Here is a 26,796-nt window from a genome sequence, read left to right as displayed (position 1 = left end):
AATATTAAGACAGCGGGAAAACACTTGAATGAAGAAAAACATGTTTCCGCCGGGATCGAACCGAGGACCTTTCGCGTGTTAGGCGAACGTGATAACCACTACACTACGGAAACGGTTCATGTGCTGTTAAACTATTCGTCATTGGAAAGTTGAAACAAATGAGTCATAATGCGAAAAGAAATAATTCAGGTTGTAAATAATATTAAGACAGCGGGAAAACACTTGAGTGAAGAAAAACATGTTTCCGCCCGGGCTCGAACCGGGGACCTTTCGCGTGTTAGGCGAACGTGATAACCACTACACTACGGAAACGGTTCATGTGTTGTTAAACTATTGATCATTGCACAATTGTAAACCCATAGGCCATAAAGCGAAAAGAAACAATTTAGGTTGCAAATGACATTAAGACATCGGGAAACCACTATAATGAAAACATTCATGTTTTCCCCCGGGCTCGAACCGGGGACCTTTCGCGTGTAAAGCAAACGTGATAAACCCTACACTACGGAAACGGTTGATAAAATAATAAACAGTTGGTGAGTTAGAACTTAAACTCAAATAATCCCTAACGGGAAAAGAAATATTTAAGGTCATTAATATTATGAAGAAAGCATAGGACCATACGAATAAAAAAACAGGTTTCCACCCACGTTCGGACCGGGGACCTATCGCGTGTTAGGCGAACGTGATAAGCACTACACTAAGCAACGGTTGACCTGTAATTAAACTATTGGTCATTGGACAGCTGACAAAAATAAGCCATTGAACGAAAATAAACAATTTAGCTTGTAACTAATATAAAGACAGCAAGAAACCACTTAAATGAAGAAAAACATGTTTCCGCCCGGGCCCGAACCGGGGACCTATCGCGTGTTAGGCGAACGTGATAAGCACTACACTACGAAACGGTTTTTCTGTTATTAAACTATTGGTCTTTGGATAGCTGAAAAAAATAAGCCATAAAGCGAAAATAAACAATTTAGCTTGTAAATGATATTAAGACAGCAAGAAACCACATAAATGAAGAAAAACATGTTTCCGCCCGGGCTCGAACCGGGGACCTTTCGCGTGTTAGGCGAACGTGATAACCACTACACTACGGAAAAGGTTCATGTGTTGTTAAACTATTGATCATTGGATAGTTGAAACAAATGAGCCATAATGCGAAAAGAAACAAGTCAGGTTGTAAATAATATTAAGACAGCGGGAAAACACTTGAGTGAAGAAAAACATACCGGGGACCTTTCGCGTGCCGGGGACCTTTCGCGTGTGAGGCGAGCGTGATAACCACTACACTACGGAAACGGTTGATAAAATAATAAAAAGTTGGTGTCTTATGATTTACACTCAAATAATCCCTAACGCGAAAATTACTATTTGAGGTCATTAATATATGTAAGACAGCAGAAAACCACTTAAATGAAAACATCCATGTTTCCGCCCTGGATCGAACCGGGGACCTTTTGCGTGTGAGCCCAATGTGACAAACACTAGGCCTACACTACGGAAACGGTTCATGTGTTGTTAAACTATTGATCATTGCACAATTGTAAACCCATAGGCCATCAAGCGAAAAGAAACAATTTAGGTTGCAAATAATATTAAGACATCGGGAAACCACTAAAATGAAAACATTCATGTTTCCGCCCGGGCTCGAACCGGGGACCTTTCGCGTGTTAGGCGAACGTGATAAGCACTCCACTAAAAAACGGTTGACCTGTAATTAAACTATTGGTCATTGGATAGCTGAAAAAAATAAGCCATTGAACGAAAATAAACAATTTAGCTTGTAAATGATATTAAGACAGCAAGAAACCACATAAATGAAGAAAAGCATGTTTCCGCCCGGGCTCGAACCGGGGACTTTTCGCCTGTTTGGCGAACGTGATAACCACTACACTACGGAAACGGTTCATGTGTTGTTAAACTATTGATCATTGCATAATTGAAAACACATAGGCCTTAAAGCGAAAAGAAACAATTTAGGTTGCAAATAATATTAAGACATCGGGAAACCACTAAAATGAAAACATTCATGTTTCCGCCCGGGCTCGAACCGGGGACCTTTCGCGTGTGAGGCGAACGTGATAACCACTACACTACGGAAACGGTTGATAAATTAATAAACAGTTGGAGTGTTATAATTTACACTCAAATACTCCCTAACGCGAAATTACTATTTAAGGTCATTAATATAATTAATACAGCAGAAAACCACTCGAATGAAAAACACATGTTTCCACCAGGGCTCGATCCGCGGACCTTTCGCGTGTGATGCGAACGTGATAACCACTACACTACGGAAACGGTTCATGTGTTGTTAAACTATTGATCATTGCACAATTGAAAACACATAGGCCTTGAAGCGAAAAGAAACAAGTCAGGTTGTAAATAATATTAAGACAGCTGGAAAACACTTGAATGAAGAAAAACATGTTTACGCCCGGGCTCGAACCGGGGACCTTTCGCGTGTTAGGCGAACGTGATAACCACTACACTACGGAAACGGTTAATGTGTTCTTAAACTATTGATCATTGCACAATTGTAAACCCATAGGCCATAAAGCGAAAAGAAACAATATAGGTTGCAAATAATATTAAGACATCGGGAAACCACTATAATGAAAACATTCATGTTTTCCCCCGGGCTCGAACCGGGGACCTTTCGCGTGTAAAGCGAACGTGATAAACCCTACACTAAGGAAACGGTTGATAAAATAATAAACAGATGGTGTGTTACAACTTAAACTCAAATAATCCCTAACGGGAAAAGAAATATTTAAGGTCATTAATATTATGAAGACAGCATAGGACCATACGAATAAAAAAACAGGTTTCCACCCGCGCTCGGACCGGGGACCTATCGCGTGTTAGGCGAACGTGATAAGCACTACACTAAGCAACGGTTGACCTGTAATTAAACTATTGGTCATTGGATAGCTGAAAAAAATAAGCCATTGAACGAAATTAAACAATTTAGCTTGTAAATGATATCAAGACAGCAAGAAACCACTTAAATGAAAACATTCATTTTTCCGCCAGGGCTCGAACCGAGGACCTTTCGCGTGTGAGGCGAACGTGATAACCTCTACACTACGGAAACGGTTGTTGTGTTGTTAAACTATTCATCATTGGATAGTTGAAACAAATGAGCCATAGTGCGAAAAGAAACAAGTCAGGTTGTAAATAATATTAAGACAGCGGGAAAACACTTGAATGAAGAAAAACATGTTTCCGCCCGTGCTCGAACCGGGGACCTTTCGCGTGTTAGGCGAACGTGATAACCACTACACTACGGAAACGGTTCATGTGCAGTTAAACTATTCGTCATTGGAAAGTTGAAACAAATGAGCCATAATGCGAAAAGAAACAATTCAGGTTGTAAATAATATTAAGACAGCGGGAAAACACTTGAGTGAAGAAAAACATGTTTCCGCCCGGGCTCGAACCGGGGACCTTTCGCGTGTTAGGCGAACGTGATAACCACTACACTACGGAAACGGTTCATGTGTTGTTAAACTATTGATCATTGGATATTTGAAATAAATGAGCCATAATGCGAAAAGAAACAAGTCAGGTTGTAAATAATATTAAGAAAGCGGGAAAACACTTGAATGAAGAAAAACATCCATGTTTCCGCCCTGGATCGAACCGGGGACCTTTCGTGTGTTAGACGAACGTGATAACCACTACACTACGGAAACGGTTCATGTGCTGTTAAACTATTCGTCATTGGAAAGTTGAAACAAATGAGTCATAATGCGAAAAGAAACAATTCAGGTTGTAAATAATATTAAGACAGCGGGAAAACACTTGAGTGAAGAAAAACATGTTTCCGCCCGGGCTCGAATCGGGGACCTTTCGCGTGTTAGGCGAACGTGATAACCACTACACTACGGAAACGGTTCATGTGTTGTTAAACTATTGATCATTGCACAATTGTAAACCCATAGGCCATAAAGCGAAAAGAAACAATTTAGGTTGCAAATGATATTAAGACATCGGGAAACCACTATAATGAAAACATTCATGTTTCCGTCCGGGCTCAAACCGGGGACCTTTCGCGTGTAAAGCGATCGCGATAACCACTATACTACGGAAACGGTTCATGTGTTGTTAAACTATTGATCATTGGATAGTTGAAACAAATGAGCCATAATGCGAAAAGAAACAAGTCAGGTTGTAAATAATATTAAGACAGCGGGAAAACACTTGAATGAAGAAAAACATGTTTCCGCCCGGGCTCGAACCGGGGACCTTTCGCGTGTTAGGCGAACGTGATAACCACTACACTACGGATACGGTTCATGTGTTGTTAAACTATTGATCATTGCACAATTGTAAACCGATAGGCCATAAAGCGAAAAGAAACAATTTAGGTTGCAAATAATATTAAGACATCGGGAAACCACTTAAATGAAAACATTCATGTTTCCGCCCGGGCTCGAACCGGGGACCTTTCGCGAGTGAGGCGAACGTGATAACCACTACACTACGGAAACGGTTGATGTGTTGTTAAACTATTCATCATTGGATAGTTGAAACAAATGAGCCGTAATGCGAAAAGAAACAAGTCAGGTTGTAAATAATATTAAGACAGCGGGAAAACACTTGAATGAAGAAAAACATGTTTCCGCCCGGGCTCGAACCGGGGACCTTTCGCGTGTTAGGCGAACGTGATAACCACTACACTACGGAAACGGTTCATGTGTTGTTAAACTATTGATCATTGCACAATTGTAAACCCATAGGCCACAAAGCGAAAAGAAACAATTTAGGTTGCAAATAATATTAAGACATCGGGAAACCACTAAAATGAAAACATTCATGTTTTAGCCCGGGCTCGAACCGGGGACCTTTCGCGTGTGAGGCGAACGTGATAACCACTACACTACGGAAACGGTTGATAAAATAGTAAACAGTTGGTGTATTACAACTTAAACTCAATTCATCCCTAACGGGATAAGAAATATTTAAGGTCATTAATATTATGAAGACAGCATAGGACCATACGAATAAAAAAACAGGTTTCCACCCGCGCTCGGACCGGGGACCTATCGCGTGTTAGGCGAACGTGATAAGCACTACACTAAGCAACGGTTGACCTGTAATTAAATTATTGGTCATTGGATAGCTGAAAAAAATAAGCCATTGAACGAAAATAAACAATTTAGCTTGTAAACGATATTAAGACAGCAAGAAACCACATAAATGAAGAAAAACATGTTTCCGCCCTGGGTCAAACCGGGGACCTTTCGCGTGTAAAGCGATCGTGATAACCACTATACAACGGAAACGGTTCATGTGTTGTTAAACTATTGATCATTGGATAGTTGAAACAAATGAGCCATAATGCGAAAAGAAACAAGTCAGGTTGTAAATAACATTAAGACAGCGGGAAAACACTTGAATGAAGAAAAACATGTTTCCGCCCGGGCCCGAACCGGGGATCTATCGCGTGTTAAGCGAACGTGATAAGCACTACACTAAGCAACGGTTGACCTGTTATTAAACTATTGGTCATTGGATAGCTGAAAAAAATAAGCCATAAAGCGAAAATAAACAATTTAGCTTGTAAATGATATTAAGACAGCAAGAAACCACTTAAATGAAGAAAAACATGTTTCCGCCCGGGCTCGAACCGGGGACTTTCGAGTGTAAAGCGAACGTGATAACCACTACACTACGGAAACGGTGCATATGTTGTTAAACTATTGATCATTGCACAATTGTAAACCCATAGGCCATAAAGCGAAAAGAAACAATTTAGGTTACAAATAATATTAAGACATCGGGAAACCACTTAAATGAAAACATTCATGTTTCCGCCCGGGCTCGAACCGGGGACCTTTCGCGTGTGAGGCGAACGTGATAACCACTACACTACGGAAACGGTTGATGTGTTGTTAAACTATTCATCATTGGATAGTTGAAACAAATGAGCCATAATGCGAAAAGAAACAAGTCAGGTTGTAAATAATATTAAGACAGCGGGAAAACACTTGAATGAAGAAAAACATGTTTCCGCCCGGGCTCGAACCGGGGACCTTTCGCGTGTTAGGCGAACGTGATAACCACTACACTACGGAAACGGTTCATGTGCAGTTAAACTATTCGTCATTGGAAAGTTGAAACAAATGAGCCATAATGCGAAAAGAAACAATTCAGGTTGTAAATAATATTAAGACAGCGGGAAAGCACTTGAGTGAAGAAAAACATGTTTCCGCCTGGGCTCGAACCGGGGACCTTTCGCGTGTTAGGCGAACGTGATAACCACTACACTACGGAAACGGTTCATGTGTTGTTAAACTATTGATCATTGCACAATTGTAAACCCATAGGCCATAAAGCGAAAAGAAACAATTTAGGTTGCAAATAATATTAAGACATCGGGAAACCACTAAAATGAAAACATTCATGTTTCAGCCCGGGCTCGAACCGGGGACCTTTCGCGTGTGAGGCGAACCTGATAACCACTGCAATACGGAAACGGTTCATGTGTTGTTAAACTATTGATCATTGCACAATTGTAAACCCATAGGCCATAAAGCGAAAAGAAACAATTTAGGTTGTAAATAATATTAAGACAGCGGGAAAACACTTGAAAGAAGAAAAACATGTTTCCGCCCGGGCTCGAACCGGGGACCTTTCGCGTGTTAGGCGAACGTGATAACCACTACACTACGGAAACGGTTCATGTGTTGTCAAACTATTGATCATTGCACAATTGAAAAACCATAGGCCATAAAGCGAAAAGAAACAATTTAGGTTACAAATAATATTAAGACATCGGGAAACCACTCAAATGAAAACATTCATGTTTACCCCCGGGCTCGAACCGGGGACCTTTCGCGTGTAAAGCGAACGTGATAAACCCTACACTACGGAAACGGTTGATAAAATAATAAACAGTTGGTGTGTTACAACTTAAACTCAAATAATCCCTAACGGGAAAAGAAATATTTAAGGTCATTAATATTATGAAGACAGCATAGCACCATACGAATAAAAAAACAGGTTTCCACCCGCGCTCGGACCGGGGACCTATCGCATGTTAGGCGAACGTGATAACCACTGCATTACGGAAACGGTTCATGTGTTGTTAAACTATTGATCATTGGATAGTTGAAACAAATGAGCCATAATGCGAAAAGAAACAAGTCAGGTTGTAAATAATATTAAGACAGCGGGAAAACACTTGAGTGAAGAAAAACATACCGGGGACCTTTCGCGTGCCGGGGACCTTTCGCGTGTGAGGCGAGCGTAATAACCACTACACTACGGAAACGGTTGATAAAATAATAAAAAGTTGGTGTCTTATGATTTACACTCAAATAATCGCTAACGCGAAAATTACTATTTGAGGTCATTAATATATGTAAGACAGCAGAAAACCACTTAAATGAAAACATCCATGTTTCCGCACTGGATCGAACCGGGGACCTTTCGCGTGTTAGGCGAACGTGATAACCACTACACTACGGAAACGGTTCATGTGGTGTTAAACTATTCGTCATTGGAAAATTGAAACAAATGAGTCATAATGCGAAAAGAAACAATTCAAGTTGTAAATAATATTAAGACAGCGGGAAAACACTTGAATGAAGAAAAACATGTTTCCGCCCGGGCTCGAACCGGGGACCTTTCGCGTGTTAGGCGAACGTGATAACCACTACACTACGGAAACGGTTAATGTGTTGTTAAACTATTGATCATTGCACAATTGTAAACCCATAGGCCATAAAGCGAAAAGAAACAATATAGGTTGCAAATAATATTAAGACATCGGGAAACCACTATAATGAAAACATTCATGTTTTCCCCCGGGCTCGAACCGGGGAACTTTCGCGTGTAAAGCGAACGTGATAAACCCTACACTAAGGAAACGGTTGATAAAATAATAAACAGTTGGTGTGTTAGAACTTAAACTCAAACAATCCCTAACGGGAAAAGAAATATTTAAGGTCATTAATATTATGAAGACAGCATAGTACCATACGAATAAAAAAACAGGTTTCCACCCGCGCTCGGACCGGGGACCTATCGCGTGTTAGTCGAACGTGATAACCACTACACTAAGCAACGGTTGACCTGTAATTAAACTATTGGTCATTGGATAGCTGAAAAAAATAAGCCATTGAACGAAAATAAACAATTTAGCTTGTAAATGATATTAAGACAGCAAGAAACCACATAAATGAAGCAAAACATGTTTCCGCCCTGGGTCAAACCGGGGACCTTTCGCGTGTAAAGCGATCGTGATAACCACTATACAACGGAAACGGTTCATGTGTTGTTAAACTATTGATCATTGGATAGTTGAAACAAATGAGCCATAATGCGAAAAGAAACAAGTCAGGTTGTAAATAACATTAAGACAGCGGGAAAACACTTCAATGAAGAAAAACATGTTTCCGCCCGGGCCCGAACCGGGGATCTATCGCGTGTTAGGCGAACGTGATAAGCACTACACTACGAAAGGGTTTTTCTGTTATTAAACTATTGGTCATTGGATAGCTGAAAAAAATAAGCCATAAAGCGAAAATCAACAATTTAGTTTGTAACTAATATAAAGACAGAAAGAAACCACTTAAATGAAGAAAAACATGTTTCCGCCCGGGCTCGAACCGGGGACTTTCGAGTGTAAAGCGAACGTGATAACCACTACACTACGGAAACGGTGCATATGTTGTTAAACTATTGATCATTGCACAATTGTAAACCCATAGGCCATAAAGCGAAAAGAAACAATTTAGGTTACAAATAATATTAAGACATCGGGAAACCACTTAAATGAAAACATTCATGTTTCCGCCCGGGCTCGAACCGGGGACCTTTCGCGTGTAAGGCGAACGTGATAACCACTACACTACGGAAACGGTTGATGTGTTGTTAAACTATTCATCATTGGATAGTTGAAACAAATGAACCATAATGCGAAAAGAAACAAGTCAGGTTGTAAATAATATTAAGACAGCGGGAAAACACTTGAATGAAGAAAAACATGTTTCCGCCCGGGCTCGAACCGGGGACCTTTCGCGTGTTAGGCGAACGTGATAACCACTACACTACGGAAACGGTTCATGTGCAGTTAAACTATTCGTCATTGGAAAGTTGAAACAAATGAGCCATAATGCGAAAAGAAACAATTCAGGTTGTAAATAATATTAAGACAGCGGGAAAACACTTGAGTGAAGAAAAACATGTTTCCGCCTGGGCTCGAACCGGGGACCTTTCGCGTGTTAGGCGAACGTGATAACCACTACACTACGGAAACGGTTCATGTGTTGTTAAACTATTGATCATTGCACAATTGTAAACCCATAGGCCATAAAGCGAAAAGAAACAATTTAGCTTGCAAATAATATTAAGACATCGAGAAACCACTAAAATGAAAACATTCTTGTTTCCGCCCGGGCTCGAACCGGGGACCTTTCGCGTGTGAGGCGAACGTGATAACCACTACACTACGGAAACGGTTGATAGAATAATAAACAGTTGGTGTGTTACAACTTAAACTCAAATAATCCCTTACGGGATAAGAAATATTTAAGGGCATTAATATCATGAAGACAGCATAGGACCATACGAATAAAAAAACAGGTTTTCACCCGCGCTCGGACCGGGGACCTATCGCGTGTTAGGCGAACGTGATAAGCACTCCACTAAGAAACGATTGACCTGTAATTAAACTATTGGTCATTGGATAGCTGAAAAAAATAAGCCATTGAACGAAAATAAACAATTTATCTTGTAAATGATATTAAGACAGCAAGAAACCACATAAATGAAGAAAAACATGTTTCCGCCCTGGGTCAAACCGGGGACCTTTCGCGTGTAAAGCGATCGTGATAACCACTATACTACGGAAACGGTTCATGTGTTGTTAAACTATTGATCATTGGATAGTTGAAACAAATGAGCCATAATGCGAAATGAAACAAGTCAGGTTGTAAATAACATTAAGACAGCGGGAAAACACTTGAATGAAGAAAAACATGTTTCCGCCCGGGCCCGAACCGGGGATCTATCGCGTGTTAGGCGAACGTGATAAGCACTACACTACGAAACGGTTTTTCTGTTATTAAACTATTGGTCATTGGATAGCTGAAAAAAATAAGCCATAAAGCGAAAATCAACAATTTAGTTTGTAGTAATATAAAGACAGCAAGAAACCACTTAAATGAAGAAAAACATGTTTCCGCCCGGGCTCGAACCGGGGACTTTCGAGTGTAAAGCGAACGTGATAACCACTACACTACGGAAACGGTGCATATGTTGTTAAACTATTGATCATTGCACAATTGTAAACCCATAGGCCATAAAGCGAAAAGAAACAATTTAGGTTGCAAATAATATTAAGACATCGGGAAACCACTTAAATGAAAACATTCATGTTTCCGCCCGGGCTCGAACCGGGGACCTTTCGCGTGTGAGGCGAACGTGATAACCACTACACTACGGAAACGGTTGATGTGTTGTTAAACTATTCATCATTGGATAGTTGAAACAAATGAGCCATAGTGCGAAAAGAAACAAGTCAGGTTGTAAATAATATTAAGACAGCGGGAAAACACTTGAATGAAGAAAAACATGTTTCCGCCCGGGCTCGAACCGGGGACCTTTCGCGTGTTAGGCGAACGTGATAACCACTACACTACGGAAACGGTTCATGTGCAGCTAAACTATTCGTCATTGGAAAGTTAAAACAAATGAGCCATAATGCGAAAAGAGACAATTCAGGTTGTAAATAATATTAAGACAGCGGGAAAACACTTGAGTGAAGAAAAACATGTTTCCGCCGGGATCGAACCGAGGACCTTTCGTGTGTTAGGCGAACGTGATAACCACTACACTACGGAAACGGTTCATGTGTTGTTAAACTATTGATCATTGGATAGTTGAAATAAATGAGCCATAATGCGAAAAGAAACAAGTCAGGTTGTAAATAACATTAAGACAGCGGGAAAACACTTGAATGAAGAAAAACATGTTTCCGGCCGGGCTCGAACCGGGGACCTTTCGCGTGTTAGGCGAACGTTATAAGCACTACACGACGAAACGGTTTTTCTGTTATTAAACTATTGGTCATTGGATAGCTGAAAAAAATAAGCCATAAAGCGAAAAGAAACAATTTAGTTTGTAACTAATATAAAGACAGCAAGAAACCACTTAAATGAAGAAAAACATGTTTCCGCCCGGTCTCGAACCGGGGACTTTCGAGTGTAAAGCGAACGTGATATCCAATACACTACGGAAACGGTGCATATGTTGTTAAACTATTGATCATTGCACAATTGTAAACCGATAGGCCATAAAGCGAAAAGAAACAATTTAGGTTGCAAATAATATTAAGACATCGGGAAACCACTTAAATGAAAACATTCATGTTTCCGCCCGGGCTCGAACCGGGGACCTTTCGCGTGTGAGGCGAACGTGATAACCACTACACTACGGAAACGGTTGATGTGTTGTTAAACTATTCATCATTGGATAGTTGAAACAAATGAGCCGTAATGCGAAAAGAAACAAGTCAGGTTGTAAATAATATTAAGACAGCGGGAAAACACTTGAATGAAGAAAAACATGTTTTCGCCCGGGCTTGAATCGGGGACCTTTCGCGTGTTAGGCGAACGTGATAACCACTACACTACGGAAACGGTTCATGTGTTGTTAAACTATTGATCATTGCACAATTGTAAACCCATAGGCCATAAAGCGAAAAGAAACAATTTAGGTTGCGAATAATATTAAGACATCGGGAAACCACTAAAATGAAAACATTCATGTTTCCGCCCGGGCTCGAACCGGGGACCTTTCGCGTGTGAGGCGAACGTGATAACCACTACACTACGGAAACGGTTGATAAAATAGTAAACAGTTGGTGTGTTACAACTTAAACTCAATTCATCCCTAACGGGATAAGAAATATTTAAGGTCATTAATATTATGAAGACAGCATAGGACCATACGAATAAAAAAACAGGTTTCCACCCGCGCTCGGACCGGGGACCTATCGCGTGTTAGGCGAACGTGATAAGCACTACACTAAGCAACGGTTGACCTGTAATTAAACTATTGGTCATTGGATAGCTGAAAAAAATAAGCCATTGAACGAAAATAAACAATTTAGCTTGTAAACGATATTAAGACAGCAAGAAACCACATAAATGAAGAAAAACAAGTTTCCGCCCTGGGTCAAACCGGGGACCTTTCGCGTGTAAAGCGATCGTGATAACCACTATTCAACGGAAACGGTTCATGTGTTGTTAAACTATTGATCATTGGATAGTTGAAACAAATGAGCCATAATGCGAAAAGAAACAAGTCAGGTTGTAAATAACATTAAAACAGCGGGAAAACACTTGAATGAAGAAAAACATGTTTCCGCCCGGGCCCGAACCGGGGACCTATCGCGTGTTAGGCGAACGTGATAAGCACTACACTACGAAACGGTTTTTCTGTTATTAAACTATTGATCTTTGGATAGCTGAAAAAAATAAGCCATAAAGCGAAAATAAACAATTTAGCTTGTAAATGATATTAAGACAGCAAGAAACCACATAAATGAAGAAAAACATGTTTCCGCCCAGGCTCGAACCGGGGAACTTTCGCGTGTTAGGCGAACGTGATAACCACTACACTACGGAAACGGTTCATGTGTTGTTAAACTATTGATCATTGGATAGTTGAAACAAATGAGCCATAATGCGAAAAGAAACAAGTCAGGTTGTAAATAATATTAAGACAGCAAGAAACCACTTAAATGAAGAAAAACATGTTTCCGCCCGGTCTCGAACCGGGGACTTTCGAGTGTAAAGCGAACGTGATATCCAATACACTACGGAAACGGTGCATATGTTGTTAAACTATTGATCATTGCACAATTGTAAACCGATAGGCCATAAAGCGAAAAGAAACAATTTAGGTTGCAAATAATATTAAGACATCGGGAAACCACTTAAATGAAAACATTCATGTTTCCGCCCGGGCTCGAACCGGGGACCTTTCGCGTGTGAGGCGAACGTGATAACCACTACACTACGGAAACGGTTGATGTGTTGTTAAACTATTCATCATTGGATAGTTGAAACAAATGAGCCGTAATGCGAAAAGAAACAAGTCAGGTTGTAAATAATATTAAGACAGCGGGAAAACACTTGAATGAAGAAAAACATGTTTTCGCCCGGGCTTGAATCGGGGACCTTTCGCGTGTTAGGCGAACGTGATAACCACTACACTACGGAAACGGTTCATGTGTTGTTAAACTATTGATCATTGCACAATTGTAAACCCATAGGCCATAAAGCGAAAAGAAACAATTTAGGTTGCGAATAATATTAAGACATCGGGAAACCACTAAAATGAAAACATTCATGTTTCCGCCCGGGCTCGAACCGGGGACCTTTCGCGTGTGAGGCGAACGTGATAACCACTACACTACGGAAACGGTTGATAGAATAATAAACAGTTGGTGTGTTACAACTTAAACTCAAATAATCCCTTACGGGAAAAGAAATATTTAAGGTCATTAATATTATGAAGACAGCATAGGACCATACGAATAAAAAAACAGGTTTCCACCCGCGCTCGGACCGGGGACCTATCGCGTGTTAGGCGAACGTGATAAGCACTACACTAAGCAACGGTTGACCTGTAATTAAACTATTGGTCATTGGATAGCTGAAAAAAATAAGCCATTGAACGAAAATAAACAATTTAGCTTGTAAACGATATTAAGACAGCAAGAAACCACATAAATGAAGAAAAACAAGTTTCCGCCCTGGGTCAAACCGGGGACCTTTCGCGTGTAAAGCGATCGTGATAACCACTATACTACGGAAACGGTTCATGTGTTGTTAAACTATTGATCATTGGATAGTTGAAACAAATGAGCCATAATGCGAAAAGAAACAAGTCAGGTTGTAAATAACATTAAAACAGCGGGAAAACACTTGAATGAAGAAAAACATGTTTCCGCCCGGGCCCGAACCGGGGACCTATCGCGTGTTAGGCGAACGTGATAAGCACTACACTACGAAACGGTTTTTCTGTTATTAAACTATTGATCTTTGGATAGCTGAAAAAAATAAGCCATAAAGCGAAAATAAACAATTTAGCTTGTAAATGATATTAAGACAGCAAGAAACCACATAAATGAAGAAAAACATGTTTCCGCCCAGGCTCGAACCGGGGAACTTTCGCGTGTTAGGCGAACGTGATAACCACTACACTACGGAAACGGTTCATGTGTTGTTAAACTATTGATCATTGGATAGTTGAAACAAATGAGCCATAATGCGAAAAGAAACAAGTCAGGTTGTAAATAATATTAAGACAGCGGGAAAACACTTGAATGAAGAAAAACATGTTTCCGCCCGGGCTCGAACCGGGGACCTTTCGCGTGTTAGGCGAACGTGATAACCACTACACTACGGAAACGGTTCTTGTGCAGTTAAATTATTCGTCATTGGAAAGTTGAAACAAATGAGCCATAATGCGAAAAGAAACAATTCAGGTTGTAAATAATATTAAGACAGCGGGAAAACACTTGAGTGACGAAAAACATGTTTCCGCCTGGGCTCGAACCGGGAACCTTTCGCGTGTTAGGCGAACGTGATAACCACTACACTACGGAAACGGTTCATGTGTTGTTAAACTATTGATCATTGCACAATTGTAAACCCATAGGCCATAAAGCGAAAAGAAACAATTTAGGTTGCAAATAATATTAAGACATCGAGAAACCACTAAAATGAAAACATTCTTGTTTCCGCCCGGGCTCGAACCGGGGACCTTTCGCGTGTGAGGCGAACGTGATAACCACTACACTACGGAAACGGTTGATAGAATAATAAACAGTTGGTGTGTTACAACTTAAACTCAAATAATCCCTTACGGGATAAGAAATATTTAAGGTCATTAATATCATGAAGACAGCATAGGACCATACGAATAAAAAAACAGGTTTTCACCCGCGCTCGGACCGGGGACCTATCGCGTGTTAGGCGAACGTGATAAGCACTCCACTAAGAAACGATTGACCTGTAATTAAACTATTGGTCATTGGATAGCTGAAAAAAATAAGCCATTGAACGAAAATAAACAATTTAGCTTGTAAACGATATTAAGACAGCAAGAAAGCACATAAATGAAGAAAAACAAGTTTCCGCCCAGGCTCGAACCGGGGAACTTTCGCGTGTTAGGCGAACGTGATAACCACTACACTACGGAAACGGTTCATGTGTTGTTAAACTATTGATCATTGGATAGTTGAAACAAATGAGCCATAATGCGAAAAGAAACAAGTCAGGTTGTAAATAACATTAAAACAGCGGGAAAACACTTGAATGAAGAAAAACATGTTTCCGCCCGGGCCCGAACAGGGGACCTATCGCGTGTTAGGCGAACGTGATAAGCACTACACTACGAAACGGTTTTTCTGTTATTAAACTATTGATCTTTGGATAGCTGAAAAAAATAAGCCATAAAGCGAAAATAAACAATTTAGCTTGTAAATGATATTAAGACAGCAAGAAACCACATAAATGAAGAAAAACATGTTTCCGCCCAGGCTCGAACCGGGGAACTTTCGCGTGTTAGGCGAACGTGATAACCACTACACTACGGAAACGGTTCATGTGTTGTTAAACTATTGATCATTGGATAGTTGAAACAAATGAGCCATAATGCGAAAAGAAACAAGTCAGGTTGTAAATAATATTAAGACAGCGGGAAAACACTTGAGTGAAAAAAACATACCGGGGACTTTTCGCGTGCCGGGGACCTATCGCGTGTGAGGCGAGCGTGATAACCACTACACTACGGAAACGGTTGATAAAATAATAAAAAGTTGGTGTCTTATGATTTACACTCAAATAATCCCTAACGCGAAAATTACTATTTGAGGTCATTAATATATGTAAGACAGCAGAAAACCACTTAAATGAAAACATCCATGTTTCCGCCCTGGATCGAACCGGGGACCTTTTGCGTGTGAGCCCAATGTGACAAACACTAGGCCTACACTACGGAAACGGTTCATGTGTTGTTAAACTATTGATCATTGCACAATTGTAAACCCATAGGCCATAAAGCGAAAAGAAACAATTTAGGTTGCAAATAATATTAAGTCATCGGGAAACCACATAAATGAAGAAAAGCATGTTTCCGCCCGGGCTCGAACCGGGGACTTTTCGCCTGTTTGGCGAACGTGATAACCACTACACTACGGAAACGGTTAATGTGTTCTTAAACTATTGATCATTGCACAATTGTAAACCCATAGGCCATAAAGCGAAAAGAAACAATATAGGTTGCAAATAATATTAAGACATCGGGAAACCACTATAATGAAAACATTCATGTTTTCCCCCGGGCTCGAACCGGGGACCTTTCGCGTGTAAAGCGAACGTGATAAACCCTACACTAAGGAAACGGTTGATAAAATAATAAACAGATGGTGTGTTACAACTTAAACTCAAATAATCCCTAACGGGAAAAGAAATATTTAAGGTCATTAATATTATGAAGACAGCATAGGACCATACGAATAAAAAAACAGGTTTCCACCCGCGCTCGGACCGGGGACCTATCGCGTGTTAGGCGAACGTGATAAGCACTACACTAAGCAACGGTTGACCTGTAATTAAACTATTGGTCATTGGATAGCTGAAAAAAATAAGCCATTGAACGAAAATAAACAATTTAGCTTGTAAATGATATTAAGACAGCAAGAAACCACATAAATGAAGAAAAGCATGTTTCCGCCCGGGCTCGAACCGGGGACTTTTCGCCTGTTTGGCGAACGTGATAACCACTACACTACGGAAACGGTTCATGTGTTGTTAAACTATTGATCATTGCATAATTGAAAACACATAGGCCTTAAAGCGAAAAGAAACAATTTAGGTTGCAAATAATATTAAGACATCGGGAAACCACTAAAATGAAAACATTCATGTTTCCGCCCGGGCTCGAACCGGGGACCTTTCGCGTGTGAGGCGAACGTGATAACCACTACACTACGGAAACGGTTGATAAATTAATAAACAGTTGGAGTGTTATAATTTACACTCAAATACTCCCTAACGCGAAATTACTATTTAAGGTCATTAATATAATTAATACAGCAGAAAACCACTCGAATGAAAAAAACATGTTTCCGCCCGGGCTCGAACCGGGGACCTTTCGCGTGTGATGCGAACGTGATAACCACTACACTACGGAAACGGTTCATGTGTTGTTAAACTATTGATCATTGCACAATTGAAAACACATAGGCCTTGAAGCGAAAAGAAACAAGTCAGGTTGTAAATAATATTAAGACAGCGGGAAAACACTTGAATGAAGAAAAACATGTTTACGCCCGGGCTCGAACCGGGGACCTTTCGCGTGTTAGGCGAACGTGATAACCACTACACTACGGAAACGGTTAATGTGTTCTTAAACTATTGATCATTGCACAATTGTAAACCCATAGGCCATAAAGCGAAAAGAAACAATATAGGTTGCAAATAATATTAAGACATCGGGAAACCACTATAATGAAAACATTCATGTTTTCCCCCGGGCTCGAACCGGGGACCTTTCGCGTGTAAAGCGAACGTGATAAACCCTACACTAAGGAAACGGTTGATAAAATAATAAACAGATGGTGTGTTACAACTTAAACTCAAATAATCCCTAACGGGAAAAGAAATATTTAAGGTCATTAATATTATGAAGACAGCATAGGACCATACGAATAAAAAAACAGGTTTTCACCCAAGCTCGGACCGGGGACCTATCGCGTGTTAGGCGAACGTGATAAGCACTACACTAAGCAACGGTTGACCTGTAATTAAACTATTGGTCATTGGATAGCTGAAAAAAATAAGCCATTGAACGAAATTAAACAATTTAGCTTGTAAATGATATCAAGACAGCAAGAAACCACATAAATGAAGAAAAACATGTTTCCGCCCTGGGTCAAACCGGGGACCTTTCGCGTGTAGAGCGATCGTGATAACCACTATACAACGGAAACGGTTCATGTGGTGTTAAACTATTGATCATTGGATAGTTGAAACAAATGAGCCATAATGCGAAAAGAAACAAGTCAGGTTGTAAATAACATTAAGACAGCGGGAAAACACTTGAATGAAGAAAACATGTTTCCGCCCGGGCCCGAACCGGGGATCTATCGCGTGTTAGGCGAACGTGATAAGCACTACACTACGAAACGGTTTTTCTGTTATTAAACTATTGGTCATTGGATAGCTGAAAAAAACAAGCCATAAAGCGAAAATCAACAATTTAGTTTGTAACTAATATAAAGACAGCAAGAAACCACTTAAATGAAGAAAAACATGTGCGCCCGGGCTCGAACCGGGGACTTTCGATTGTAAAGCGAACGTGATAACCACTACACTACGGAAACGGTGCATATGTTGTTAAACTATTGATCATTGCACAATTGTAAACCCATAGGCCATAAAGCGCAAAGAAACAATTTAGGTTGCAAATAATATTAAGACATCGGGAAACCACTTAAATGAAAACATTCATGTTTCCGCCAGGGCTCGAACCGAGGACCTTTCGCGTGTGAGGCGAACGTGATAACCACTACACTACGGAAACGGTTGATGTGTTGTTAAACTATTCATCATTGGATAGTTGAAACAAATGAGCCATAGTGCGAAAAGAAACAAGTCAGGTTGTAAATAATATTAAGACAGCGGGAAAACACTTGAATGAAGAAAAACATGTTTCCGCCCGTGCTCGAACCGGGGACCTTTCGCGTGTTAGGCGAACGTGATAACCACTACACTACGGAAACGGTTCATGTGCAGTTAAACTATTCGTCATTGGAAAGTTGAAACAAATGAGCCATAATGCGAAAAGAAACAATTCAGGTTGTAAATAATATTAAGACAGCGGGAAAACACTTGAGTGAAGAAAAACATGTTTCCGCCCGGGCTCGAACCGGGGACCTTTCGCGTGTTAGGCGAACGTGATAACCACTACACTACGGAAACGGTTCATGTGTTGTTAAACTATTGATCATTGGATATTTGAAATAAATGAGCCATAATGCGAAAAGAAACAAGTCAGGTTGTAAATAATATTAAGAAAGCGGGAAAACACTTGAATGAAGAAAAACATCCATGTTTCCGCCCTGGATCGAACCGGGGACCTTTCGTGTGTTAGACGAACGTGATAACCACTACACTACGGAAACGGTTCATGTGCTGTTAAACTATTCGTCATTGGAAAGTTGAAACAAATGAGTCATAATGCGAAAAGAAACAATTCAGGTTGTAAATAATATTAAGACAGCGGGAAAACACTTGAGTGAAGAAAAACATGTTTCCGCCCGGGCTCGAATCGGGGATCTTTCGCGTGTTAGGCGAACGTGATAACCACTACACTACGGAAACGGTTCATGTGTTGTTAAACTATTGATCATTGCACAATTGTAAACCCATAGGCCATAAAGCGAAAAGAAACAATTTAGGTTGCAAATGATATTAAGACATCGGGAAACCACTATAATGAAAACATTCATGTTTCCGCCCGGGCTCAAACCGGGGACCTTTCGCGTGTAAAGCGATCGCGATAACCACTATACTACGGAAACGGTTCATGTGTTGTTAAACTATTGATCATTGGATAGTTGAAACAAATGAGCCATAATGCGAAAAGAAACAAGTCAGGTTGTAAATAATATTAAGACAGCGGGAAAACACTTGAATGAAGAAACATGTTTCCGCCCGGGCTCGAACCGGGGACCTTTCGCGTGTTAGGCGAACGTGATAACCACTACACTACGGAAACGGTTCATGTGTTGTTAAACTATTGATCATTGCACAATTGTAAACCGATAGGCCATAAAGCGAAAAGAAACAATTTAGGTTGCAAATAATATTTAGACATCGGGAAACCACTTAAATGAAAACATTCATGTTTCCGCCCGGGCTCGAACCGGGGACCTTTCGCGTGTGAGGCGAACGTGATAACCACTACACTACGGAAACGGTTGATGTGTTGTTAAACTATTCATCATTGGATAGTTGAAACAAATGAGCCGTAATGCGAAAAGAAACAAGTCAGGTTGTAAATAATATTAAGACAGCGGGAAAACACTTGAATGAAGAAAAACATGTTTCCGCCCGGGCTCGAACCGGGGACCTTTCGCGTGTTAGGCGAACGTGATAACCACTACACTACGGAAACGGTTCATGTGTTGTTAAACTATTGATCATTGCACAATTGTAAACCCATAGGCCATAAAGCGAAAAGAAACAATTTAGGTTGCAAATAATATTAAGACATCGGGAAACCACTAAAATGAAAACATTCATGTTTCAGCCCGGGCTCGAACCGGGGACCTTTCGCGTGTGAGGCGAACGTGATAACCACTACACTACGGAAACGGTTGATAAAATAGTAAACAGTTGGTGTGTTACAACTTAAACTCAATTCATCCCTAACGGGATAAGAAATATTTAAGGTCATTAATATTATGAAGACAGCATAGGACCATACGAATAAAAAAACAGGTTTCCACCCGCGCTCGGACCGGGGACCTATCGCGTGTTAGGCGAACGTGATAAGCACTACACTAAGCAACGGTTGACCTGTAATTAAATTATTGGTCATTGGATAGCTGAAAAAAATAAGCCATTGAACGAAAATAAACAATTTAGCTTGTAAACGATATTAAGACAGCAAGAAACCACATAAATGAAGAAAAACATGTTTCCGCCCTGGGTCAAACCGGGGACCTTTCGCGTGTAAAGCGATCGTGATAACCACTATACAACGGAAACGGTTCATGTGTTGTTAAACTATTGATCATTGGATAGTTGAAACAAATGAGCCATAATGCGAAAAGAAACAAGTCAGGTTGTAAATAACATTAAGACAGCGGGAAAACACTTGAATGAAGAAAAACATGTTTCCGCCCGGGCCCGAACCGGGGATCTATCGCGTGTTAAGCGAACGTGATAAGCACTACACTACGAAACGGTTTTTCTGTTATTAAACTATTGGTCATTGGATAGCTGAAAAAAATAAGCCATAAAGCGAAAATCAACAATTTAGTTTGTAACTAATATAAAGACAGAAAGAAACCACTTAAATGAAGAAAAACATGTTTCCGCCCGGGCTCGAACCGGGGACTTTCGAATGTAAAGCGAACGTGATAACCACTACACTACGGAAACGGTGCATATGTTGTTAAACTATTGATCATTGCACAATTGTAAACCCATAGGCCATAAAGCGAAAAGAAACAATTTAGGTTACAAATAATATTAAGACATCGGGAAACCACTTAAATGAAAACATTCATGTTTCCGCCCGGGCTCGAACCGGGGACCTATCGCGTGTGAGGCGAACGTGATAACCACTACACTACGGAAACGGTTGACGTGTTGTTAAACTATTCATCATTGGATAGTTGAAACAAATGAGCCATAATGCGAAAAGAAACAAGTCAGGTTGTAAATAATATTAAGACAGCGGGAAAACACTTGAATGAAGAAAAACATGTTTCCGCCCGGGCTCGAACCGGGGACCTTCCGCGTGTTAGGCGAACGTGATAACCACTACACTACGGAAACGGTTCATGTGCAGTTAAACTATTCGTCATTGGAAAGTTGAAACAAATGAGCCATAATGCGAAAAGAAACAATTCAGGTTGTAAATAATATTAAGACAGCGGGAAAGCACTTGAGTGAAGAAAAACATGTTTCCGCCTGGGCTCGAACCGGGGACCTTTCGCGTGTTAGGCGAACGTGATAACCACTACACTACGGAAACGGTTCATGTGTTGTTAAACTATTGATCATTGCACAATTGTAAACCCATAGGCCATAAAGCGAAAAGAAACAATTTAGGTTGCAAATAATATTAAGACATCGAGAAACCACTAAAATGAAAACATTCTTGTTTCCTCCCGGGCTCGAACCGGGGACCTTTCGCGTGTGAGGCGAACGTGATAACCACTACACTACGGAAACGGTTGATAGAATAATAAACAGTTGGTGTGTTTCAACTTAAACTCAAATAATCCCTTACGGGATAAGAAATATTTAAGGTCATTAATATCATGAAGACAGCATAGGACCATACGAATAAAAAAACAGGTTTTCACCCGCGCTCGGACCGGGGACCTATCGCGTGTTAGGCGAACGTGATAAGCACTCCACTAAGAAACGATTGACCTGTAATTAAACTATTGGTCATTGGATAGCTGAAAAACATAAGCCATTGAACGAAAATAAACAATTTAGCTTGTAAATGATATTAAGACAGCAAGAAACCACATAAATGAAGAAAAACATGTTTCCGCCCGGGCTCGAACCGGGGACCTTTCGCGTGTTTGGCGAACGTGATAACCACTACACTACGGAAACGGTTCATGTGTTGTTAAACTATTGATCATTGCATAATTGAAAACACATAGGCCATAAAGCGAAAAGAAACAATTTAGGTTGCAAATAATATTAAGACATCGGGAAACCACTAACATGAAAACATTCATGTTTCCGCCCGGGCTCGACCGGGGACATTTCGCGTGTGAGGCGAACGTGATAACCACTACACTACGGAAACGGTTGATAAAATACTAAACAGTTGGTGTGTTATAATTTACACTCAAATAATCCCTAACACGAAATTACTATTTAAGGTCATTAATATAATTAAGACAGCAGAAAACCACTCGAATGAAAAAAACCTGTTTCTACCCGGGCTCGAACCGGGGACCTTTCGCGTGTGAGGCGAACCTGATAACCACTGCAATACGGAAACGGTTCATGTGTTGTTAAACTATTGATCATTGCACAATTGTAAACCCATAGGCCATAAAGCGAAAAGAAACAATTTAGGTTGTAAATAATATTAAGACAGCGGGAAAACACTTGAATGAAGAAAAACATGTTTCCGCCCGGGCTCGAACCGGGGACCTTTCGCGTGTTAGGCGAACGTGATAACCACTACACTACGGAAACGGTTAATGTGTTGTTAAACTATTGATCATTGGATAGTTGAAACAAATGAGCCATAATGCGAAAAGAAACAGGTCAGGTTGTAAAAAATATTAAGACAGCGGGAAAACACTTGAATGAAGAAAAACATCCATGTTTCCGCCCGGGCTCGAACCGGGGATCTTTCGCGTGTTAGGCGAACGTGATAACCACTACACTACGGAAACGGTTCATGTGTTGTCAAACTATTGATCATTGCACAATTGAAAACCCATAGGCCATAAAGCGAAAAGAAACAATTTAGGTTACAAATAATATTAAGACATCGGGAAACCACTCAAATGAAAACATTCATGTTTACCCCCGGGCTCGAACCGGGGACCTTTCGCGTGTAAAGCGAACGTGATAAACCCTACACTACGGAAACGGTTGATAAAATAATAAACAGTTGGTGTGTTACAACTTAAACTCAAATAATCCCTAACGGGAAAAGAAATATTTAAGGTCATTAATATTATGAAGACAGCATAGCACCATACGAATAAAAAAACAGGTTTCCACCCGCGCTCGGACCGGGGACCTATCGCATGTTAGGCGAACGTGATAACCACTGCACTACGGAAACGGTTCATGTGTTGTTAAACTATTGATCATTGGATAGTTGAAACAAATGAGCCATAATGCGAAAAGAAACAAGTCAGGTTGTAAATAATATTAAGACAGCGGGAAAACACTTGAGTGAAGAAAAACATACCGGGGACCTTTCGCGTGCCGGGGACCTTTCGCGTGTGTGGCGAGCGTGATAACCACTACACTACGGAAACGGTTGATAAAATAATAAAAAGTTGGTGTCTTATGATTTACACTCAAATAATCGCTAACGCGAAAATTACTATTTGAGGTCATTAATATATGTAAGACAGCAGAAAACCACTTAAATGAAAACATCCATGTTTCCGCACTGGATCGAACCGGGGAGCTTTCGCGTGTTAGGCGAACGTGATAACCACTACACTACGGAAACGGTTCATGTGGTGTTAAACTATTCGTCATTGGAAAATTGAAACAAATGAGTCATAATGCGAAAAGAAACAATTCAAGTTGTAAATAATATTAAGACAGCGGGAAAACACTTGAATGAAGAAAAACATGTTTCCGCCCGGGCTCGAACCGGGGACCTTTCGCGTGTTAGGCGAACGTGATAACCACTACACTACGGAAACGGTTAATGTGTTGTTAAACTATTGATCATTGCACAATTGTAAACCCATAGGCCATAATGCGAAAAGAAACAATATAGGTTGCAAATAATATTAAGACATCGGGAAACCACTATAATGAAAACATTCATGTTTTCCCCCGGGCTCGAACCGGGGAACTTTCGCGTGTAAAGCGAACGTGATAAACCCTACACTAAGGAAACGGTTGATAAAATAATAAACAGTTGGTGTGTTAGAACTTAAACTCAAATAATCCCTAACGGGAAAAGAAATATTTAAGGTCATTAATATTATGAAGACAGCATAGTACCATACGAATAAAAAAACAGGTTTCCACCCGCGCTCGGACCGGGGACCTATCGCGTGTTAGGCGAACGTGATAAGCACTACACTAAGCAACGGTTGACCTGTAATTAAACTATTGGTCATTGGATAGCTGAAAAAAATAAGCCATTGAACGAAAATAAACAATTTAGCTTGTAAATGATATTAAGACAGCAAGAAACCACATAAATGAAGAAAAACATGTTTCCGCCCTGGGTCAAACCGGGGACCTTTCGCGTGTAAAGCGATCGTGATAACCACTACACTACGGAAACGGTTCATGTGTTGTTAAACTATTGATCATTGGATAGTTGAAACAAATGAGCCATAATGCGAAAAGAAACAAGTCAGGTTGTAAATAACATTAAGACAGCGGGAAAACACTTCAATGAAGAAAAACATGTTTCCGCCCGGGCCCGAACCGGGGATCTATCGCGTGTTAGGCGAACGTGATAAGCACTACACTACGAAACGGTTTTTCTGTTATTAAACTATTGGTCATTGGATAGCTGAAAAAAATAAGCCATAAAGCGAAAATCAACAATTTAGTTTGTAACTAATATAAAGACAGAAAGAAACCACTTAAATGAAGAAAAACATGTTTCCGCCCGGGCTCGAACCGGGGACTTTCGAGTGTAAAGCGAACGTGATAACCACTACACTACGGAAACGGTGCATATGTTGTTAAACTATTGATCATTGCACAATTGTAAACCCATAGGCCATAAAGCGAAAAGAAACAATTTAGGTTACAAATAATATTAAGACATCGGGAAACCACTTAAATGAAAACATTCATTTTTCCGCCCGGGCTCGAACCGGGGACCTTTCGCGTGTGAGGCGAACGTGATAACCACTACACTACGGAAACGGTTGATGTGTTGTTAAACTATTCATCATTGGATAGTTGAAACAAATGAGCCATAATGCGAAAAGAAACAAGTCAGGTTGTAAATAATATTAAGACAGCGGGAAAACACTTGAATGAAGAAAAACATGTTTCCGCCCGGGCTCGAACCGGGGACCTTTCGCGTGTTAGGCGAACGTGATAACCACTACACTACGGAAACGGTTCATGTGCAGTTAAACTATTCGTCATTGGAAAGTTGAAACAAATGAGCCATAATGCGAAAAGAAACAATTCAGGTTGTAAATAATATTAAGACAGCGGGAAAACACTTGAGTGAAGAAAAACATGTTTCCGCCTGGGCTCGAACCGGGGACCTTTCGCGTGTTAGGCGAACGTGATAACCACTACACTACGGAAACGGTTCATGTGTTGTTAAACTATTGATCATTGCACAATTGTAAACCCATAGGCCATAAAGCGAAAAGAAACAATTTAGGTTGCAAATAATATTAAGACATCGAGAAACCACTAAAATGAAAACATTCTTGTTTCCGCCCGGGCTCGAACCGGGGACCTTTCGCGTGTGAGGCGAACGTGATAACCACTACACTACGGAAACGGTTGATAGAATAATAAACAGTTGGTGTGTTACAACTTAAACTCAAATAATCCCTTACGGGAAAAGAAATATTTAAGGTCATTAATATTATGAAGACAGCATAGGACCATACGAATAAAAAAACAGGTTTTCACCCGCGCTCGGACCGGGGACCTATCGCGTGTTAGGCGAACGTGATAAGCACTCCACTAAGAAACGATTGACCTGTAATTAAACTATTGGTCATTGGATAGCTGAAAAAAATAAGCCATTGAACGAAAATAAACAATTTAGCTTGTAAATGATATTAAGACAGCAAGAAACCACATAAATGAAGAAAAACATGTTTCCGCCCTGGGTCAAACCGGGGACCTTTCGCGTGTAAAGCGATCGTGATAACCACTACACTACGGAAACGGTTCATGTGTTGTTAAACTATTGATCATTGGATAGTTGAAACAAATGAGCCATAATGCGAAAAGAAACAAGTCAGGTTGTAAATAATATTAAGACAGCGGGAAAACACTTGAGTGAAAAAAACATACCGGGGACTTTTCGCGTGCCGGGGACCTATCGCGTGTGAGGCGAGCGTGATAACCACTACACTACGGAAACGGTTGATAAAATAATAAAAAGTTGGTGTCTTATGATTTACACTCAAATAATCCCTAACGCGAAAATTACTATTTGAGGTCATTAATATATGTAAGACAGCAGAAAACCACTTAAATGAAAACATCCATGTTTCCGCCCTGGATCGAACCGGGGACCTTTTGCGTGTGAGCCCAATGTGACAAACACTAGGCCTACACTACGGAAACGGTTCAT

General features: G+C 40.4%; 74 non-coding genes across 74 annotated transcripts; all 74 read right to left on the bottom strand.

The window, feature by feature from the left end:
* Positions 1-41: 41 nt before the first annotated feature.
* On the bottom strand, positions 42-113 carry Trnav-aac (transfer RNA valine (anticodon AAC)). Its single transcript has one exon. It is a non-coding gene; the product is annotated as a tRNA-Val (tRNA).
* A 126-nt stretch (positions 114-239) lies between these two features.
* Trnav-aac (transfer RNA valine (anticodon AAC)) lies at positions 240-312 on the bottom strand. Its single transcript has one exon. It is a non-coding gene; the product is annotated as a tRNA-Val (tRNA).
* Positions 313-1,033: 721 nt separating this feature from the next.
* Positions 1,034-1,106, bottom strand: Trnav-aac (transfer RNA valine (anticodon AAC)). The gene has a single exon. It is a non-coding gene; the product is annotated as a tRNA-Val (tRNA).
* Positions 1,107-1,836: 730 nt separating this feature from the next.
* On the bottom strand, positions 1,837-1,909 carry Trnav-aac (transfer RNA valine (anticodon AAC)). The gene has a single exon. It is a non-coding gene; the product is annotated as a tRNA-Val (tRNA).
* A 127-nt stretch (positions 1,910-2,036) lies between these two features.
* Trnav-cac (transfer RNA valine (anticodon CAC)) lies at positions 2,037-2,109 on the bottom strand. The gene has a single exon. It is a non-coding gene; the product is annotated as a tRNA-Val (tRNA).
* Positions 2,110-2,434: 325 nt separating this feature from the next.
* On the bottom strand, positions 2,435-2,507 carry Trnav-aac (transfer RNA valine (anticodon AAC)). Its single transcript has one exon. It is a non-coding gene; the product is annotated as a tRNA-Val (tRNA).
* Positions 2,508-3,030: 523 nt separating this feature from the next.
* Trnav-cac (transfer RNA valine (anticodon CAC)) lies at positions 3,031-3,103 on the bottom strand. The gene has a single exon. It is a non-coding gene; the product is annotated as a tRNA-Val (tRNA).
* Positions 3,104-3,229: 126 nt separating this feature from the next.
* On the bottom strand, positions 3,230-3,302 carry Trnav-aac (transfer RNA valine (anticodon AAC)). The gene has a single exon. It is a non-coding gene; the product is annotated as a tRNA-Val (tRNA).
* A 126-nt stretch (positions 3,303-3,428) lies between these two features.
* Trnav-aac (transfer RNA valine (anticodon AAC)) lies at positions 3,429-3,501 on the bottom strand. Its single transcript has one exon. It is a non-coding gene; the product is annotated as a tRNA-Val (tRNA).
* Positions 3,502-3,631: 130 nt separating this feature from the next.
* On the bottom strand, positions 3,632-3,704 carry Trnav-aac (transfer RNA valine (anticodon AAC)). The gene has a single exon. It is a non-coding gene; the product is annotated as a tRNA-Val (tRNA).
* A 126-nt stretch (positions 3,705-3,830) lies between these two features.
* Positions 3,831-3,903, bottom strand: Trnav-aac (transfer RNA valine (anticodon AAC)). Its single transcript has one exon. It is a non-coding gene; the product is annotated as a tRNA-Val (tRNA).
* A 326-nt stretch (positions 3,904-4,229) lies between these two features.
* Positions 4,230-4,302, bottom strand: Trnav-aac (transfer RNA valine (anticodon AAC)). Its single transcript has one exon. It is a non-coding gene; the product is annotated as a tRNA-Val (tRNA).
* Positions 4,303-4,429: 127 nt separating this feature from the next.
* Trnav-cac (transfer RNA valine (anticodon CAC)) lies at positions 4,430-4,502 on the bottom strand. The gene has a single exon. It is a non-coding gene; the product is annotated as a tRNA-Val (tRNA).
* Positions 4,503-4,628: 126 nt separating this feature from the next.
* On the bottom strand, positions 4,629-4,701 carry Trnav-aac (transfer RNA valine (anticodon AAC)). Its single transcript has one exon. It is a non-coding gene; the product is annotated as a tRNA-Val (tRNA).
* Positions 4,702-4,828: 127 nt separating this feature from the next.
* On the bottom strand, positions 4,829-4,901 carry Trnav-cac (transfer RNA valine (anticodon CAC)). Its single transcript has one exon. It is a non-coding gene; the product is annotated as a tRNA-Val (tRNA).
* Positions 4,902-5,621: 720 nt separating this feature from the next.
* On the bottom strand, positions 5,622-5,693 carry Trnav-uac (transfer RNA valine (anticodon UAC)). The gene has a single exon. It is a non-coding gene; the product is annotated as a tRNA-Val (tRNA).
* A 127-nt stretch (positions 5,694-5,820) lies between these two features.
* Trnav-cac (transfer RNA valine (anticodon CAC)) lies at positions 5,821-5,893 on the bottom strand. The gene has a single exon. It is a non-coding gene; the product is annotated as a tRNA-Val (tRNA).
* Positions 5,894-6,019: 126 nt separating this feature from the next.
* On the bottom strand, positions 6,020-6,092 carry Trnav-aac (transfer RNA valine (anticodon AAC)). Its single transcript has one exon. It is a non-coding gene; the product is annotated as a tRNA-Val (tRNA).
* A 126-nt stretch (positions 6,093-6,218) lies between these two features.
* On the bottom strand, positions 6,219-6,291 carry Trnav-aac (transfer RNA valine (anticodon AAC)). The gene has a single exon. It is a non-coding gene; the product is annotated as a tRNA-Val (tRNA).
* Positions 6,292-6,418: 127 nt separating this feature from the next.
* Positions 6,419-6,491, bottom strand: Trnav-cac (transfer RNA valine (anticodon CAC)). Its single transcript has one exon. It is a non-coding gene; the product is annotated as a tRNA-Val (tRNA).
* A 127-nt stretch (positions 6,492-6,618) lies between these two features.
* Positions 6,619-6,691, bottom strand: Trnav-aac (transfer RNA valine (anticodon AAC)). Its single transcript has one exon. It is a non-coding gene; the product is annotated as a tRNA-Val (tRNA).
* A 724-nt stretch (positions 6,692-7,415) lies between these two features.
* Trnav-aac (transfer RNA valine (anticodon AAC)) lies at positions 7,416-7,488 on the bottom strand. Its single transcript has one exon. It is a non-coding gene; the product is annotated as a tRNA-Val (tRNA).
* A 126-nt stretch (positions 7,489-7,614) lies between these two features.
* Positions 7,615-7,687, bottom strand: Trnav-aac (transfer RNA valine (anticodon AAC)). Its single transcript has one exon. It is a non-coding gene; the product is annotated as a tRNA-Val (tRNA).
* Positions 7,688-8,607: 920 nt separating this feature from the next.
* Trnav-uac (transfer RNA valine (anticodon UAC)) lies at positions 8,608-8,679 on the bottom strand. Its single transcript has one exon. It is a non-coding gene; the product is annotated as a tRNA-Val (tRNA).
* Positions 8,680-8,806: 127 nt separating this feature from the next.
* On the bottom strand, positions 8,807-8,879 carry Trnav-uac (transfer RNA valine (anticodon UAC)). The gene has a single exon. It is a non-coding gene; the product is annotated as a tRNA-Val (tRNA).
* Positions 8,880-9,005: 126 nt separating this feature from the next.
* Positions 9,006-9,078, bottom strand: Trnav-aac (transfer RNA valine (anticodon AAC)). The gene has a single exon. It is a non-coding gene; the product is annotated as a tRNA-Val (tRNA).
* A 126-nt stretch (positions 9,079-9,204) lies between these two features.
* On the bottom strand, positions 9,205-9,277 carry Trnav-aac (transfer RNA valine (anticodon AAC)). Its single transcript has one exon. It is a non-coding gene; the product is annotated as a tRNA-Val (tRNA).
* A 127-nt stretch (positions 9,278-9,404) lies between these two features.
* Positions 9,405-9,477, bottom strand: Trnav-cac (transfer RNA valine (anticodon CAC)). Its single transcript has one exon. It is a non-coding gene; the product is annotated as a tRNA-Val (tRNA).
* Positions 9,478-10,196: 719 nt separating this feature from the next.
* Trnav-uac (transfer RNA valine (anticodon UAC)) lies at positions 10,197-10,268 on the bottom strand. Its single transcript has one exon. It is a non-coding gene; the product is annotated as a tRNA-Val (tRNA).
* A 127-nt stretch (positions 10,269-10,395) lies between these two features.
* On the bottom strand, positions 10,396-10,468 carry Trnav-cac (transfer RNA valine (anticodon CAC)). Its single transcript has one exon. It is a non-coding gene; the product is annotated as a tRNA-Val (tRNA).
* Positions 10,469-10,594: 126 nt separating this feature from the next.
* On the bottom strand, positions 10,595-10,667 carry Trnav-aac (transfer RNA valine (anticodon AAC)). The gene has a single exon. It is a non-coding gene; the product is annotated as a tRNA-Val (tRNA).
* A 721-nt stretch (positions 10,668-11,388) lies between these two features.
* On the bottom strand, positions 11,389-11,461 carry Trnav-cac (transfer RNA valine (anticodon CAC)). Its single transcript has one exon. It is a non-coding gene; the product is annotated as a tRNA-Val (tRNA).
* A 126-nt stretch (positions 11,462-11,587) lies between these two features.
* On the bottom strand, positions 11,588-11,660 carry Trnav-aac (transfer RNA valine (anticodon AAC)). Its single transcript has one exon. It is a non-coding gene; the product is annotated as a tRNA-Val (tRNA).
* Positions 11,661-11,787: 127 nt separating this feature from the next.
* Trnav-cac (transfer RNA valine (anticodon CAC)) lies at positions 11,788-11,860 on the bottom strand. Its single transcript has one exon. It is a non-coding gene; the product is annotated as a tRNA-Val (tRNA).
* Positions 11,861-12,580: 720 nt separating this feature from the next.
* Trnav-aac (transfer RNA valine (anticodon AAC)) lies at positions 12,581-12,653 on the bottom strand. The gene has a single exon. It is a non-coding gene; the product is annotated as a tRNA-Val (tRNA).
* A 325-nt stretch (positions 12,654-12,978) lies between these two features.
* Trnav-cac (transfer RNA valine (anticodon CAC)) lies at positions 12,979-13,051 on the bottom strand. Its single transcript has one exon. It is a non-coding gene; the product is annotated as a tRNA-Val (tRNA).
* A 126-nt stretch (positions 13,052-13,177) lies between these two features.
* On the bottom strand, positions 13,178-13,250 carry Trnav-aac (transfer RNA valine (anticodon AAC)). Its single transcript has one exon. It is a non-coding gene; the product is annotated as a tRNA-Val (tRNA).
* Positions 13,251-13,377: 127 nt separating this feature from the next.
* Trnav-cac (transfer RNA valine (anticodon CAC)) lies at positions 13,378-13,450 on the bottom strand. The gene has a single exon. It is a non-coding gene; the product is annotated as a tRNA-Val (tRNA).
* A 720-nt stretch (positions 13,451-14,170) lies between these two features.
* Positions 14,171-14,243, bottom strand: Trnav-aac (transfer RNA valine (anticodon AAC)). The gene has a single exon. It is a non-coding gene; the product is annotated as a tRNA-Val (tRNA).
* Positions 14,244-14,369: 126 nt separating this feature from the next.
* On the bottom strand, positions 14,370-14,442 carry Trnav-aac (transfer RNA valine (anticodon AAC)). Its single transcript has one exon. It is a non-coding gene; the product is annotated as a tRNA-Val (tRNA).
* Positions 14,443-14,568: 126 nt separating this feature from the next.
* Trnav-aac (transfer RNA valine (anticodon AAC)) lies at positions 14,569-14,641 on the bottom strand. The gene has a single exon. It is a non-coding gene; the product is annotated as a tRNA-Val (tRNA).
* Positions 14,642-14,768: 127 nt separating this feature from the next.
* Positions 14,769-14,841, bottom strand: Trnav-cac (transfer RNA valine (anticodon CAC)). The gene has a single exon. It is a non-coding gene; the product is annotated as a tRNA-Val (tRNA).
* A 323-nt stretch (positions 14,842-15,164) lies between these two features.
* On the bottom strand, positions 15,165-15,237 carry Trnav-aac (transfer RNA valine (anticodon AAC)). Its single transcript has one exon. It is a non-coding gene; the product is annotated as a tRNA-Val (tRNA).
* A 324-nt stretch (positions 15,238-15,561) lies between these two features.
* On the bottom strand, positions 15,562-15,634 carry Trnav-aac (transfer RNA valine (anticodon AAC)). The gene has a single exon. It is a non-coding gene; the product is annotated as a tRNA-Val (tRNA).
* Positions 15,635-16,165: 531 nt separating this feature from the next.
* Trnav-aac (transfer RNA valine (anticodon AAC)) lies at positions 16,166-16,238 on the bottom strand. Its single transcript has one exon. It is a non-coding gene; the product is annotated as a tRNA-Val (tRNA).
* A 523-nt stretch (positions 16,239-16,761) lies between these two features.
* Positions 16,762-16,834, bottom strand: Trnav-aac (transfer RNA valine (anticodon AAC)). The gene has a single exon. It is a non-coding gene; the product is annotated as a tRNA-Val (tRNA).
* A 127-nt stretch (positions 16,835-16,961) lies between these two features.
* On the bottom strand, positions 16,962-17,034 carry Trnav-cac (transfer RNA valine (anticodon CAC)). The gene has a single exon. It is a non-coding gene; the product is annotated as a tRNA-Val (tRNA).
* Positions 17,035-17,159: 125 nt separating this feature from the next.
* On the bottom strand, positions 17,160-17,232 carry Trnav-cac (transfer RNA valine (anticodon CAC)). Its single transcript has one exon. It is a non-coding gene; the product is annotated as a tRNA-Val (tRNA).
* Positions 17,233-17,359: 127 nt separating this feature from the next.
* Positions 17,360-17,432, bottom strand: Trnav-aac (transfer RNA valine (anticodon AAC)). The gene has a single exon. It is a non-coding gene; the product is annotated as a tRNA-Val (tRNA).
* Positions 17,433-18,548: 1,116 nt separating this feature from the next.
* Positions 18,549-18,621, bottom strand: Trnav-cac (transfer RNA valine (anticodon CAC)). The gene has a single exon. It is a non-coding gene; the product is annotated as a tRNA-Val (tRNA).
* Positions 18,622-18,747: 126 nt separating this feature from the next.
* Positions 18,748-18,820, bottom strand: Trnav-aac (transfer RNA valine (anticodon AAC)). Its single transcript has one exon. It is a non-coding gene; the product is annotated as a tRNA-Val (tRNA).
* Positions 18,821-18,946: 126 nt separating this feature from the next.
* Positions 18,947-19,019, bottom strand: Trnav-aac (transfer RNA valine (anticodon AAC)). The gene has a single exon. It is a non-coding gene; the product is annotated as a tRNA-Val (tRNA).
* A 130-nt stretch (positions 19,020-19,149) lies between these two features.
* On the bottom strand, positions 19,150-19,222 carry Trnav-aac (transfer RNA valine (anticodon AAC)). Its single transcript has one exon. It is a non-coding gene; the product is annotated as a tRNA-Val (tRNA).
* Positions 19,223-19,348: 126 nt separating this feature from the next.
* Positions 19,349-19,421, bottom strand: Trnav-aac (transfer RNA valine (anticodon AAC)). Its single transcript has one exon. It is a non-coding gene; the product is annotated as a tRNA-Val (tRNA).
* A 127-nt stretch (positions 19,422-19,548) lies between these two features.
* Positions 19,549-19,621, bottom strand: Trnav-uac (transfer RNA valine (anticodon UAC)). Its single transcript has one exon. It is a non-coding gene; the product is annotated as a tRNA-Val (tRNA).
* Positions 19,622-19,745: 124 nt separating this feature from the next.
* Trnav-aac (transfer RNA valine (anticodon AAC)) lies at positions 19,746-19,818 on the bottom strand. Its single transcript has one exon. It is a non-coding gene; the product is annotated as a tRNA-Val (tRNA).
* A 127-nt stretch (positions 19,819-19,945) lies between these two features.
* Positions 19,946-20,018, bottom strand: Trnav-cac (transfer RNA valine (anticodon CAC)). Its single transcript has one exon. It is a non-coding gene; the product is annotated as a tRNA-Val (tRNA).
* Positions 20,019-20,144: 126 nt separating this feature from the next.
* Positions 20,145-20,217, bottom strand: Trnav-aac (transfer RNA valine (anticodon AAC)). The gene has a single exon. It is a non-coding gene; the product is annotated as a tRNA-Val (tRNA).
* Positions 20,218-20,344: 127 nt separating this feature from the next.
* Trnav-cac (transfer RNA valine (anticodon CAC)) lies at positions 20,345-20,417 on the bottom strand. Its single transcript has one exon. It is a non-coding gene; the product is annotated as a tRNA-Val (tRNA).
* Positions 20,418-21,137: 720 nt separating this feature from the next.
* Trnav-uac (transfer RNA valine (anticodon UAC)) lies at positions 21,138-21,209 on the bottom strand. Its single transcript has one exon. It is a non-coding gene; the product is annotated as a tRNA-Val (tRNA).
* Positions 21,210-21,336: 127 nt separating this feature from the next.
* On the bottom strand, positions 21,337-21,409 carry Trnav-cac (transfer RNA valine (anticodon CAC)). The gene has a single exon. It is a non-coding gene; the product is annotated as a tRNA-Val (tRNA).
* Positions 21,410-21,535: 126 nt separating this feature from the next.
* On the bottom strand, positions 21,536-21,608 carry Trnav-aac (transfer RNA valine (anticodon AAC)). The gene has a single exon. It is a non-coding gene; the product is annotated as a tRNA-Val (tRNA).
* A 126-nt stretch (positions 21,609-21,734) lies between these two features.
* Positions 21,735-21,807, bottom strand: Trnav-aac (transfer RNA valine (anticodon AAC)). Its single transcript has one exon. It is a non-coding gene; the product is annotated as a tRNA-Val (tRNA).
* A 127-nt stretch (positions 21,808-21,934) lies between these two features.
* Positions 21,935-22,007, bottom strand: Trnav-cac (transfer RNA valine (anticodon CAC)). The gene has a single exon. It is a non-coding gene; the product is annotated as a tRNA-Val (tRNA).
* A 323-nt stretch (positions 22,008-22,330) lies between these two features.
* Positions 22,331-22,403, bottom strand: Trnav-aac (transfer RNA valine (anticodon AAC)). The gene has a single exon. It is a non-coding gene; the product is annotated as a tRNA-Val (tRNA).
* A 127-nt stretch (positions 22,404-22,530) lies between these two features.
* On the bottom strand, positions 22,531-22,602 carry Trnav-cac (transfer RNA valine (anticodon CAC)). Its single transcript has one exon. It is a non-coding gene; the product is annotated as a tRNA-Val (tRNA).
* A 325-nt stretch (positions 22,603-22,927) lies between these two features.
* On the bottom strand, positions 22,928-23,000 carry Trnav-aac (transfer RNA valine (anticodon AAC)). The gene has a single exon. It is a non-coding gene; the product is annotated as a tRNA-Val (tRNA).
* Positions 23,001-23,130: 130 nt separating this feature from the next.
* Trnav-aac (transfer RNA valine (anticodon AAC)) lies at positions 23,131-23,203 on the bottom strand. The gene has a single exon. It is a non-coding gene; the product is annotated as a tRNA-Val (tRNA).
* Positions 23,204-24,126: 923 nt separating this feature from the next.
* On the bottom strand, positions 24,127-24,199 carry Trnav-aac (transfer RNA valine (anticodon AAC)). The gene has a single exon. It is a non-coding gene; the product is annotated as a tRNA-Val (tRNA).
* A 920-nt stretch (positions 24,200-25,119) lies between these two features.
* On the bottom strand, positions 25,120-25,191 carry Trnav-uac (transfer RNA valine (anticodon UAC)). Its single transcript has one exon. It is a non-coding gene; the product is annotated as a tRNA-Val (tRNA).
* A 127-nt stretch (positions 25,192-25,318) lies between these two features.
* Trnav-cac (transfer RNA valine (anticodon CAC)) lies at positions 25,319-25,391 on the bottom strand. Its single transcript has one exon. It is a non-coding gene; the product is annotated as a tRNA-Val (tRNA).
* Positions 25,392-25,517: 126 nt separating this feature from the next.
* Positions 25,518-25,590, bottom strand: Trnav-aac (transfer RNA valine (anticodon AAC)). The gene has a single exon. It is a non-coding gene; the product is annotated as a tRNA-Val (tRNA).
* Positions 25,591-25,716: 126 nt separating this feature from the next.
* On the bottom strand, positions 25,717-25,789 carry Trnav-aac (transfer RNA valine (anticodon AAC)). Its single transcript has one exon. It is a non-coding gene; the product is annotated as a tRNA-Val (tRNA).
* A 127-nt stretch (positions 25,790-25,916) lies between these two features.
* Trnav-cac (transfer RNA valine (anticodon CAC)) lies at positions 25,917-25,989 on the bottom strand. The gene has a single exon. It is a non-coding gene; the product is annotated as a tRNA-Val (tRNA).
* Positions 25,990-26,796: the final 807 nt, after the last annotated feature.

The sequence above is a fragment of the Ascidiella aspersa genome, chromosome 3, assembly GCF_963924565.1.
Source record: "Ascidiella aspersa chromosome 3, kaAscAspe10.2, whole genome shotgun sequence".
NCBI classification, from domain to species: Eukaryota; Metazoa; Chordata; class Ascidiacea; order Phlebobranchia; family Ascidiidae; genus Ascidiella; species Ascidiella aspersa.
This window is presented reverse-complemented; position numbering and strand designations above follow the sequence as displayed.